The following is a 12,972-nucleotide window of genomic DNA, read 5'->3' on the forward strand; positions in this document are numbered from 1 at the left end:
TTACCGCAAACAACACAAATTTGACAGGTTTTTTTTTCGAATCAAGTCCATGAATTTTTCTTTTCTTTTTTTGTGGTCACATAGCAACTCACCAAGTTTAGTACCATTCCGATGAAGTTCACACCACTATTATAACTTAATATTCGTAAATTAGTTCCTTTTTCCTTTTTTAAACTGTTATGAATTAAAGGGATGTGTTATTTGTGTTGTGTTTGGACTTTTAGGTTAGGCTACTTCCTATCCCGAGTGCCATGTTTGTAGTTCTTGTAGTTTTTTAGTAGATTAGTCTTCATTGTTTCCAGGCCAGGTGTGTCTTGTTAGCCAATTAGAGCCCCTTGCTCTTGTGTTTCCCCTGTTCCTGTCAGTCAAGGTTTTCTGTACGGTTTGTTGATGGTGCCGGTGCACATTCCTTGTTTTCCCTGGTTCTTTGTGCTCCTAGTTTCAGTTTATTTGTTTGTTCAATAAACCCCTTGCACTTAGATTCTCTCTATGCCTGCCATCTCTTCCAGATTACAGGATGAAGCTTGTGCCTATGCTCAACTTTTTTTTAAATAAATGTTCAGGTAGACATATGTTTATGTATTGGAATTTTATTGGATGCTGATTGATTGTGAGTTTTTGTTTGGGGACCAAAAAAATAATATCACCAAGACATTTCTTACCCTCAAAATGCATTATAATGAGACATGTTTGTATCTTCAAATTATTGAATTTGCCAAAAAAATCTGTTTGCCATTCTTCTCTGCCTTCTTTGTCCTTGGAAAATAAAACTAAATCTTCTTAGCGTGTAGCAAAAAGAGCGGCACCTGACAACAGAAAATAAATAAGCAAGTTATCAGTGATTTGCTCCAGGAACGAATGGTAGATGAGTTATGCCACTGGAGCGATCCATTTCCTCTGCCCTGCCTCTGTGTAATTAGATTGTAATTGTACCACAAGTGCAATGCCCAAAGGAACCAAGTAGTCAAATCAATTGCGCTGTCCTCGTTCATAGACATTTTTGTTAGCTTTCTTTGGATGAATAATTGAAACATCTTGAAAGCGACAAAATGCTTTGGGCAGACGTACCTGCTAAGCTTGTTCCGCTCTTATTGAGTGATGAATTGATTTTTGTGAGTGGGTGAATATGTAGTCATCCTGGGAGGTCTCATTTCAATATGGCAATGCATGCTCCTTAGTCAATGCAACAGTAGGGGAACAATAACCCTGTCTTTACATGCTCCTTGATCAGAAGTGCAGTAAATTGAAAAGTTGAAATAGAAAAAGACTAGGAGACGACTGGTGTCAGCTTATGCATTTTAATTTTATTAAATGTGATTGTGTTGTACTAGATGCTATACTTACTTTCTAAGCAAAGGACGTATTATTGTGTTGTCTTTTATTGATGAGATGCATGTTACAAAAATTGAGACCACGAAACCATAATTGAAAATATTTCTATAAACTAATTATTTCTTATTTATTAAGTATGCATGTATGTTTTATTTGATTAGTATATAGCTTAACTTTTGAGTGAAACGGTGAATGGAAATATTAAAAATAATTTCAGTGTTGTTTTTTTATGTTTCATTTTATTTTGTTTTATTTATTATTATAAATTAGTTTGGAACAACACACTTTAGCTTTGCAACATGCATAAACTCCCCAACTTCATAAATGTGCTTATTTGATTAATTACATATAAATAGTGCAGAATCTTGAATGTTTAATTTATTGGATTTTGAATGAATAGATTTTTACTGTGGAATTGTAGGCCCCTAAAGAGAAGATTGGGTGGATAGAATATAATAGAATAGAATAGAATAGAATAGAATAGAATAGAATAGAATAGAATAGAAAATAAATTCCCCCCAGATAATTTTTTCTTGGACTTCAACTCATAGTAGAAAAAAAAACAGATAACATCATAAGGACAAAATGGACTTAGAGCAGAAAATTCAACATCAGTCTATTCATACTGGCAGGGGGTTTCAGACTTCATTTAGTGTTTAATTTATTTCAATTTGTCACACATTAAAATCAGTCTAAAGGACCTCACTACCTGAGAAAAACAATAAAAACCAGCACGGAAATCAAACCGACAGGGTCATGAAGTTAAACATCATAGAGTGTGTGAGAGAGGAGTTCATACATTACTACCGTAAAAATCCTTCATCATGACACAGCTGTATGAGCGAAAAAGCAATCACACCGTGCATTTCAATAATGCTTAATCAAATCTGATTTACAAATGACCAGGTGGTGAAACAAATGAGGGGCAGAATGTTCTTTTTGTGTGTTTAGTGTGAATGCAAACACCTTCTGTGGCTTTTCGCAGATTGCCCATTCTGTGCTTTGGATTTCATTCCTTTAAGTTGTGGGGAATCAGTATTTTGCTTTTGAATTCATAAATTTTTCCAGCATAGTTTTTATAATCTGATATTCACCTTACAATATTTTCACCTTCAGAATTTAAAATGACCAAACTTTTAAAATAGACTTACTTATATATTTCTCTTAAAAGGGGTAGTCATTTACTCATGTTCATGTCATCCCAAACCCATAAGACTTTCGATCATCTTTAAACCTTAGATTTCTGAGTTTTCTGTACCACCGTTGAAAATCCACCAATTTGATGTGCTGTGTGTTGATCAATGTTTATAAGTGCCTAAATTAAACTATTCATCATAAAGTGATTGTGTCCAAGCAAGTCTTGGCGGAACAGACCTTCAATGGAGGGACAGAAATATCTCAGGTTTCATAAAAAATATCTTCGTTTCTGTTTTTAAGTTAAAGTTAATGGGTTTGAAACGATAGGAGTAATTTTAATTTTTGAACTTAAAAAAAAAAGAAGCAATCTGTAATGTTTGCTACAATTTGTTCACATATAATGTACAAGACAGAGCGGGTGGATGTGGTTTCCGGCTATATTTACAGAGGAACTTTTTAAAAGTTTAAATGAACCCACAGACATATTGAGAAAGAAAAAAAAAAAAAAAAAAAAAAAGAAAAAAAACATGCTTTTTTTTTTTATTTTTATTTTTTTTATTATTTAATGACCACACAGCCAAGCTGGTGGAATTTGTTTTCAGTACAGCTCTTTGGTACAGGTTCCAGCATTACATTAAACACCAAACATTAAACATAAAATAACATACAGACAAACACATTAATACTTAATACATAATACATAAGGGGTCATGCCTAATGATTTGATGAGGGGACATGCTAGAAGAACTGTCAGATGGAGCAAGTCCAGATAAGGATATTGATGTACATATATACCCTCTTCAGAATTCCATAAAAATAAATATATTTTCCAAAGCAAAGAATAAAAAAAACTCTCAACAGATGATGAATGACTAGATAAGACTATTAAATGCTAGACTGCACAAAAAAGCTCTTTAATTAACCCTTGACACAAATTATCTTTTTTTAATCATTTAAGATATTGCTACAAATCAGTGTTAATAACTGGAGTCTATAATCATCGAACAAAGACCGTTCTAATCTAAGCCTCTCATTCTGCTTTATCAAACCCACAGATTCATAGACAAGGGGGTACTGTTTAGCACCATTTAATACCGTAATGAGTTTTATGAATAAGTTTGCCTGTGGCCATTATCAAAGACTGCTGGAGACCTTGATCACTGACCGTGAAGGTGAAACACTCTGGGAAACAGAATACAAGCAATCAGGGAGCTCTGTGCTGTTCTGCTGCAGAAAAAAAAAGAAAGAGAAAAAAACAACAATAACAAAACAAAGCAATCTGGTGTTCTTTAAGCAGAAAATTTAGATTTCCATGTCTCTTAAAACAAACTTTATAGGCACTTTAGGCATCACTGACAATTTACAATGTCTGTTTTTTTTTCTTCTTTTTTTTCAATCTGTAGGCGATTGAATGGCTGAAGCAGTGCCCACCCGATTCGTTCAAGTAACCTTCATCATTTCAAGGTATCTCACTCTTTCAATCCATTCATCTACAAACTGAATGATAAACAGCCTGAAAAAATGCATTTTGAGATTGTTCTAAAATATGGCACAGCCTATTTTACAAAATGTGAAATGGCACAGTGCTGCATGTGCATTTCCGTTTATTTTAACGATCTCGTCATTATTTAGCATTGTAATCGATTTGTTTTCTTTATATTATCTAACTTTTTTAAATTAATCATTAGATACAATGCACTTATTGTCATACCGGTACCTCCATCTGTAATACCACCAGTACACTACAGGAGGAAGCCGTTACCTGAGTATTGACTTCCGGTCACAAACAGTCAAACACACCTGAACTGAATCATGATCATTAGTCTGGCTATAATTAGCCCAGCTCGCACACACTTGACTTGTGAAGTCTTGTTCTTCCTTTTGGACACAACTTTGAGCATTTTTCCTTGTATTGGATTTCTCTGTATATTGGACTTGGACTCTCTTGTGGTTTTCCCGTTTGCCTTATGTTTTGGATTTGTTTGCCTCGTCTGGACTGGCTGCCCTGTTTACTGACCTTGCCTGTATTCCTATACTGTTTTCTGCCTGCTAACACTCTGCACGTCACACTAGCGTCTCAGGCAGCCATGTTAAGTGATCACCATCACCAGCTCGCCCGTTTATCGGTTGCCATGGATGAGGTTTTAGGCCATCTTCGCCAGCAGACAGCCACTTCAGCAGCGACTTCAACCGGTGCTGCTGCACTCGCTCCTCCCGCTCCCTCAAGCCCTCAAATGCCTGTTTCTGTGGCCCGGAAATCCCCGTCTTTCACTCCGTGAGAAGTTCGACGGCACCCCTGGTCGATGTAAAGGTTTTTTGCTTCAGTGTTCTCTATATTTTGCTCAGCTGCCCCAGACTTTCCTCACTGAAGAGTCTAAAGTAGCATTTGTGATTAATCTGTTGAATGGCAAGGCCCTTAGTTGGGCCACGGTGATTTGGCTGCACGATACCGCCATTCACGGCTCTTTAGATGTGTTTACCTCTCGTCTCCGTGACGTTTTTGAACATCCAGCAGGAGGAATTAGTGTGGAGGATCGTCTCTTTTCCATTAAACGGGGCGGCAGTGGCTCAGTGGTTCATGTAGGTTGTCTACAAACCGGAAGGTTGTTGGTTCTATCCCCGGTTCCACCTGACCAAGTGTCGAGGTGTCCATGAGCAAGACACATAAACCCCCACCTGCTCCGAGCTGGATGGCGCCTTGCATGGCTGACACCGCCGTCGGTGTATGAATGAATGAATGGGTGAATGTGAGGCAATATGTAAAGCGGTTTGGTGGCCATTGGGTCTGTGAAAGCGCTATAAATGCAGTCCATTTACCATTTAAACAAGGTACTGACACTGCAGCTATGCTCTTGTTAGAACTCTGGCCACACAGTGGTTGGTCTGACACTCCGCTTAAAACTCTCTATCAGCGCAGGTTATCGCACTCTCTTTAGAGCGAGCTTGCCAGTCGCGATGAACAATTGTCCCTGGAACAATTAATTTCAACTTTCCATTCGCGTTGACCATCTGATACGAACCCGAAGCCCTATTTCCCTGCTGTCGGAGCCCCGCACTCACAGTGGAAGCGATCACTCAGCCCATGCAACTAGGACACACACGTCTGACTCCCGCTGAACGTCAGCATGGATTCGTATGGGATTATGCATTTACTGTGGTGAAGCTGGTCATTTTCTCTCTGCCTGCCTGAAACGCCCTGAAGCCTCAACTGCCAGTCGCTCCCCGGTGAGTTCAGTTTCTAACTGTTGTCTTACTATTTCTGCTATTATCAGTTACAAGGGGAGTCAAATGGTGGTTTCTGCTCTCATTGATTCTGGGTCTGTGCTGGAAATTTTATTGATGTATTTTTGGTTAAAAATGTGTCCATTGATACTGCCCCTTGTATTCATCCTCTGTGTGTTACAGCTGGGCAGCCACTGGGGGCAGGCTCAGTGCAGGAAGTGACTAAATCAGTACAGCTTCAAATGGGGGCGCTGCATCAGGAGAGCCTGCAACTGTATGTCACAAACACACCGACTAATTCATTAATCGTGGGTTTCTCTGGCTTACCAAATATGACCCGGTTATCTCCTGGAAGGGAGGAGACATTGTAAAATGGAGCCCCTCTTGTATCACCTCTTGCCTTAAACCTGCACTGACCTCTTGTTGCTTTACTAAGCTCCACTTAGTAAACTTTACGTACTGAGTACGATGACTGGCGTGTGGTTTTCAGCAAAGCCAAAGCTACCAAACTTCTCCCACACCGACCACAAGACTGCGCCATTGACCTACTACCAGGTATTCTTCCACCCAAAAGTCGCGTTTACCCTTTGTCGCTACCAGAATCGAAGGCCATGGAGGAGTATGTGGAGGAGGCACTATTTCAGGGTTTCATCAGACCTCCAACATCCCCTGCTGCTGCCGTTTTTTTCTTTGTGGGAAAAAAAGATGGTACCCTGCGGCCTTGTATTGATTATAGAGGTCTCAGCGCGATTACTGTTAGATTGATGTATCCCCTTTCGTTGGTCCCTTCCGCTTTAGAGCAAATGCGAGAAGCTCAGGTAATCACCAAGTTAGACCTGCACAATGCTTACAATCTCATTCGTGTTCGTGAGGCGGACGAATGGAAGACTGCCTTCATCACCAACACAGGCCATTATGAGTATCTGGTCATGCCTTTTGGGCTTTCTAATGCTCCTGCAGTATTCCAGTCCTTCATGAATGACACTTTCAAGGACATGATTAATAAGTTAATTGTTGATTACATTGATGACATTCTGATTTATTCCCCATCTTTAGAGACTCATGTGGAACATGTCAAACAAGTGCTGCAGCGACTGGCTGATCATCATCTTTTTGTCAAGGCAGAGAAATGTGAGTTTCACGTACCCTCAGTCACATTTTTGGGTTATGTTTTGTGTCCTGGGGAGGCTCGCATGGACACCTCCAAAACCCAAGCTGTGATCGATTGGCCCGAACCTCAGACCATCAAGGAACTTCAAAGTTTTTGGGGGTTTGCAAACTTTTATAGACGGTTTATTCGCAACTTCAGTAGTGTAGCTGCTCCACTCACTTCTCTGTTGCGGGGTTCTCCCCGCACCCTCCAATGGACCTCTGCTGCAGCTCAAGCTTTCCAAGAGCTTAAGGTTCGTTTTACCAGTGTCCCTATTTTGAAACACCCAAACCCAGCTCTTCCTTTTGGGGTGGAGGCAGGTGGATCAGACACTGGAGTGGGAGCAGTTCTCTCTCAGCACCATGGTTCCCCAGCTAAGTTGTTTCCTTGAGCCTTCTTTTCCAGAAATCTGTCCGCAGCCAAGAGAAAATATGATGTAGGAAATCATGAACTGTTAGCCATGAAGGTTGCATTTGAAAAATGGCGGCACTGGTTGGAGGGAGCACAACATCCATTTGTAATATTCACTGACCATAAAAACCTGGAGTACATTCAAGGTGCTAAAAGACTGAACCCTCGTCAGGCTAGGTGGGCACTCTTCTTCTCTAGATTTCACTTCTCAGTAACCTACCGCCAAGAATGTCAAGGCGGATGAGCTCTCTCGCATGTATTCTGGTGGCTCTTGCTCTGATACCCCTACTAGCATCCTAGCCCCATGCCTTGTGGTAGCACCAGTTCGTTGGAATATCTTAAATTAAATTTCTCAAGCACAGCAGGCTGACCCCACCCCTCCCACTTGCCCAGAAGGACATGGTTATGTTCCTCAATTTATTCGCAACAGATTCGTGCAGTGGCTACATACTTCGCTTAGCTCCGGTCCTCCAGGAGGGAGTCGGACTATCCAGCTGGTGAGAAACAAATTTTGGTGGCCCTCCCTTGCATCTGATGTGACAACCTTTGTAGAGAACTGTGCCATATGTGCTCAAGTAAAGACCTCTTGTCTGCGTCCAGCAGGCTTTCTTCAGCCGTTACCCATTCCCCATCGTCCCTGGTCTCATTTGGGTGTGGACTTTCTCACTGATCTCCCTTCATCTCGGGGGAACACCACAATACTTTTCTGTAAATTTCTGTACATTTTTGAAAGCCTGTCGTCTAGTGCCTCTCGAAAAGCTACTCACAGCCCTTGAGACTGCAGAGGCACTGCTTGCAAAATGTGTTTCGTTTTTTTTTACCTGCCTGAGGATATTGTTTCGGATCTGGGACCTCATTTTACCTCCCGGGTGTGGAGAGCTTTCTGTGAGTTACTAAACATTAATGTGAGTCTCACTTCGGGCTGTCACCCGCAGGCCAATGGTCAGGTGGAGCGCCTGAACCAGGACATAAGCCGTTTCATCCGCACCTACTGCTCACAGAACCACAATGATTGGCCGCTTTCTCCCATGGGCTGAATACGCCCAAAATTCCTTCCGCAAGCAGTCAACTGGCTTAACTCACTTTAAGTGTGTATTGTGGTTCCAACCACCTCTCTTTCTTTGGTCTGATGAGCCTTCTGAACTTCCGGCAGTGAATCATTGGCTTCGGCATAGCGAACAGGTCTGGGACGCCACACATGTACACCTTCAGTGGGCTATCCATCAGTAAAAGATCCATGCAGACCGTCATCGTCGTCCATTTCCCACATTCCGCCATCTGTAATACCACCAGTGCACTACAGGAGGGAGCCTGAGTATTGACTTCCGGGTCACAAACACACCTGAACTGAATCATGTTCATTAGTCTGGCTATAATTAGCCCAGCTCGCACTTGCGCACTTGCGAAGTCTTTTTGGACACAACTCTGAGCTTTTTTCCTTGTATTGGATTTCTCTGTGTATTGGACTTTTTGCCTTATGTTTTGAATTTGTTTGCCTCGTCTGGACTGCCTGCCCTGTTTACTGACCTTGCCTGTATTTCTATACTGTTTTATGCCTGCTGTTTCATTAAACACTCTGCACATGGATCCTTATGAGCTTTCTGAGTCTTCATCATTACACTTAATGTGTACATACGTTTTTGTACATTTTGTTATTCACCTTGGGAAATAAAGGTGAATTGCACTTATTCAGCCATCAAAGATTTATTGGTATGCAGAAAAAAATATATAGTTACACTGTTACACACCTCAGGTCATTATAGTGACCCTTTACAATTTTTTACAAAATATGAATGGGAAAATAGGCATTATTTTATAAAAAAAAAAAAAATTCTTGTTATAATTATGTTTAAAATGAATTGATTGAGGAATAATAAGTTTGATGTCTAACTTTAAAAATGAGGAGGGTAGTGAATGACGTCCCTGGTCACTAAAGTGGTTCAGGTCATACTTAGGTGGGAGAGGTTATTATGTGAGTAGTATAGAGCAGCCTTTCTCAAAGTGGGTGCCGCGGCACACTGGGGTGCCCCCTGACTGTATAAAAAAAATAAAATAATAATTTACATTTTCATATATAAATATATTTTAATTTACATAAATACATTCTTCTTCTTTTTAAACATATGAACGGATTAATGAAATTGTAAATTCATTTTAGATAAATATATATATATTAAATTAACCATAAAAATCCGTCTCACATCAGTAACTGTCATGACGTCCCCACCGGGGTCGCTCTAGCCCCCTAGGGAGCCCGCGCCCTAGAGATACGCGAATGGGCAATTATTTCATCCGCAAAGTTTTGCATCCGCCATCCGTCCGCACCAGCGTTTTTGACCAATTTTCAAAACCGCACCCGCCCGCCATCCGCTGATTGGGCGATAGAAAGCGCTGCTGATGAAAGCCGCGAGACTAGAAAGCTCTTACCTCAGAATATCAGCAGTGAACTCCGTCTCCGATCGGCGCACAGGGACACAAATAAACAAATAGTCTAAATTAAACTCACTTCGGCAAACCTGACCTTATCTGATAGGCTACTGTACAATATTTTCATTGTAGCAAACGCATGTATAGAAAACGCATTTTGGCACATTTCAACATGCTGCTATTTTGCCTAATGAAAACCTATTTCACTTTATTTTTTAGCAAATAGATAGAAAGCTCGAATAAAATAACATTATAGGCAAATTCTACGCACTGTTATGTCAGGGTGACAACTAACGTTATAGGACAGCGCCGCCGCTCCCACCATTTCAGTATAGAAATGCAGACATCCCGAGTCTCCCGCATATTGATAGCGGCTCACTGATGCCCGCGTTAAAATGTCCCGGAATCTAGAGCGAGCGCGCCCGCGAGACAGAGACTGTGCTCCAAACCGCGTAGCGCGTGCACGGCAGAGAGGAAGAGAGAGCAAGAGACCGCGCGCGTGTGCCTCATGAAGCGCATGCAATATCATTCCCCTATTTTCTTTTGGATGTAGGTATAGTCAGATATACCTATAATAATAATTATACTAATAATTAATTAATAATTAATACTATTAATGTCCCTAATAATAGGGATAATACCCCCGGCTTGTGCATGCGCGCATGTAGATCTTTCTCCCTCTCTCGTTGCGGATTATTGTTTGTGTATGTGGGTGTGTGTGCATGCGCATATGGCACGGATGAAAACAAGTTCTATATGGAAAAACATGCCTGCTTATCTCTGGTGCATTTTTTAACATGCATCTTTTTCTTATCGTATTGCCTGATTTTATTTATTTTTGTCATGTCTGCCCCTTTTTATTTTATTTTAACTTCATTCTGCACTTCATTTTAGTTCTCCTGGTCTGGATTTGTTGTTGGGTTCTTGTATTGGGCGGTCCACCTCTTACGGTTTTATGGTATTTGTGTCTCTGATTAATTATTTTGTGAATTACTTTGCAAACCTGTGTTTTTAAAGGTGCTATAAAGTTGCTATAAAGTTGTTATTATTATTGTTATTTACAGTTCGTATTATGCTCTGTTCATTACTGTCCTGTCTAAATAAACAGGACTTTTGCATTTATATTTGGGTTATGCAGTGTTTTAAATTATATTTTACACTGGGGTGCCTTGAGATTTTATGCACTTTTGAAAGGTGCCCTGACTGAAAAAAGTTTGAGAAAGGCTGGTATAGAGACTATGGGTGTACTCACACTAGCCAGTTTGAACCGTGCCCGAGTGCGTTTGACCACCAAAGCGCGGTTCGTTTGACTAGTGTGAGTGCTCCGAACCGTGCCCGGGCGCGGCCCGATTAGCCGGCCCTGGCCCGCTTGGAAGAGGTGGGCCAGAGCACGGTTCAGTTGGACTCGGCGCGGTTCGCATGCAGTGTGAGCGCTAACTGTGCTGGAGCACGGAACAGGACGCGTGTACGGGAACTGTAGTCCGTAATCAAAGCTGCAAAGTCCTTGCTGCACTTCAGCTGGTACCTTGCAAACCTCCTCATACGAGCAGCACGATTACGTGAAAATTACAGGCTGTGAGAGGGCTGTGGACCACCGTGGACCAAACGACACAAAATTATCCACAAAGAAAACAGAGCGATGGACTCCATTGTGTTCAGAGAGCGCCGCTCTTCCTGTTTCTCCCGAAACGTAAGCGTGCTCCGGCACGAATGCTGAAACCCTATGTGAGTGCAGGCCAGAGGGGGAGTGGGGAGGGGGGACAATCGTACTCGGGCCCGGTTCATGGCAACCGTGCCTAGTGTGAGTACACCCTATATGTCTGAGTGGACACCCGTGACATGCGGAGTCCCTCAAGGCTCAATTCTTGCGCCACTCCTATTCAACCTGTACATGCTCCCAATGAGCCAAATAATGAGAACGAACCAAATTGCTTACCACAGCTATGCAGACGACACACAGATCTACTTAGCCCTATCGCCTAACGATTACAGCCCCATTGACTCCCTGTTCCAATGCATTGATGAAGTAAACAGTTGGATGTGCCAAAACTTTCTTCAGTTAAACAAAGACAAAACAGTAATTGCGTTTGGAAACAAAGATGAAGTCCTCAAGGTGAATGCATACCTTCACTCTAGAGGTCAAACAAGTAAAAATCAAGTCAGGAATCTTGGTGTGTCTCTAGAGTCAGACCTTAGCTTCAGTAGTCATGTCAAAGCAATAACTAAATCAGCATACTATCACCCGAAAAATATTGCAAGAATTAGATGCTTTGCTTTCAGTCAAGAGAAAGTTGTGCATGCTTTCATCACCAGCAGGGTGGATTATTAACCAAGTATCATTACTGGTATATCAATCATTCAATGGCCTAGGACCTCAATACATTGCAGATATGCTCACTAAATATATAAACCCAACAGATCACTCAGATCAATAGGATCACATCAGCTTGAAATACCAAGGGTTCACTCAAAGCAAGGAGAGTCTGCTTTTAGCCGGTACTATGCCAGCCGTAGCTGGAACCAGCTTCCGAGGAGATCAGATGTGCTCCTACTGTAGTCACATTCAAATCCAGACTCAAAACACTTGTTTAGCTTTTCATTTACTGAATGAGCACTGTGCCACAGTTCGTCCGACTGTTTGTACTGTATTTTATTTTTTATTCTAAACTGTTTTAATTATTCTTATTTCTTTTGATTATTTTAATTTCTTCTATGTAAAGCACTTTGCATTACCATTGTGTATGAAATGTGCTATATAAATAAACTTGCCTTGCCTAAAGGACATAGTAGTTAAAGACACCTAATATAAAGTGTGACCCAATTTTGTGTAAAAATATATTGTTAGTTAGTACTCTAGTTACTTACAGTTCTTTTATGGACACTGGAAATGTGAAGGTGAGTGAATTCCATTGTGGGATCAAATCTTTTTTGCAGTGTTCTGTTCTTTTATTTTGAAGTAAATATAATAGGCCACCCATGGTATTATAGAATATGTGCATACTGAACACAATATACCCTACCTCAAAACTTTGAGGCCGGTAAGATTCATAAATGTTTTTGAAATAAATCTCTTATGCTCACCACGGCTGTATTTATTTAATCAAAAAACAGTAATAGTTTTAGTATAGTAACAGAAATATTATCCTACAATAATAATTTAAAAAACTATTTTAACATTATATTAGGCTACTCCTGTGATGGTACAGCTGAATTTCCAGCAGCCATTAACATTATCGCATTTCAACTTATCTCATTATTTTCAGCAACACTTTACAATAGGGTCTCATTTGTAA

This window comes from Phoxinus phoxinus, assembly GCF_949152265.1.
Source record: "Phoxinus phoxinus genome assembly, chromosome: 6".
In the NCBI taxonomy this organism is placed as follows: Eukaryota; Metazoa; Chordata; class Actinopteri; order Cypriniformes; family Leuciscidae; genus Phoxinus; species Phoxinus phoxinus.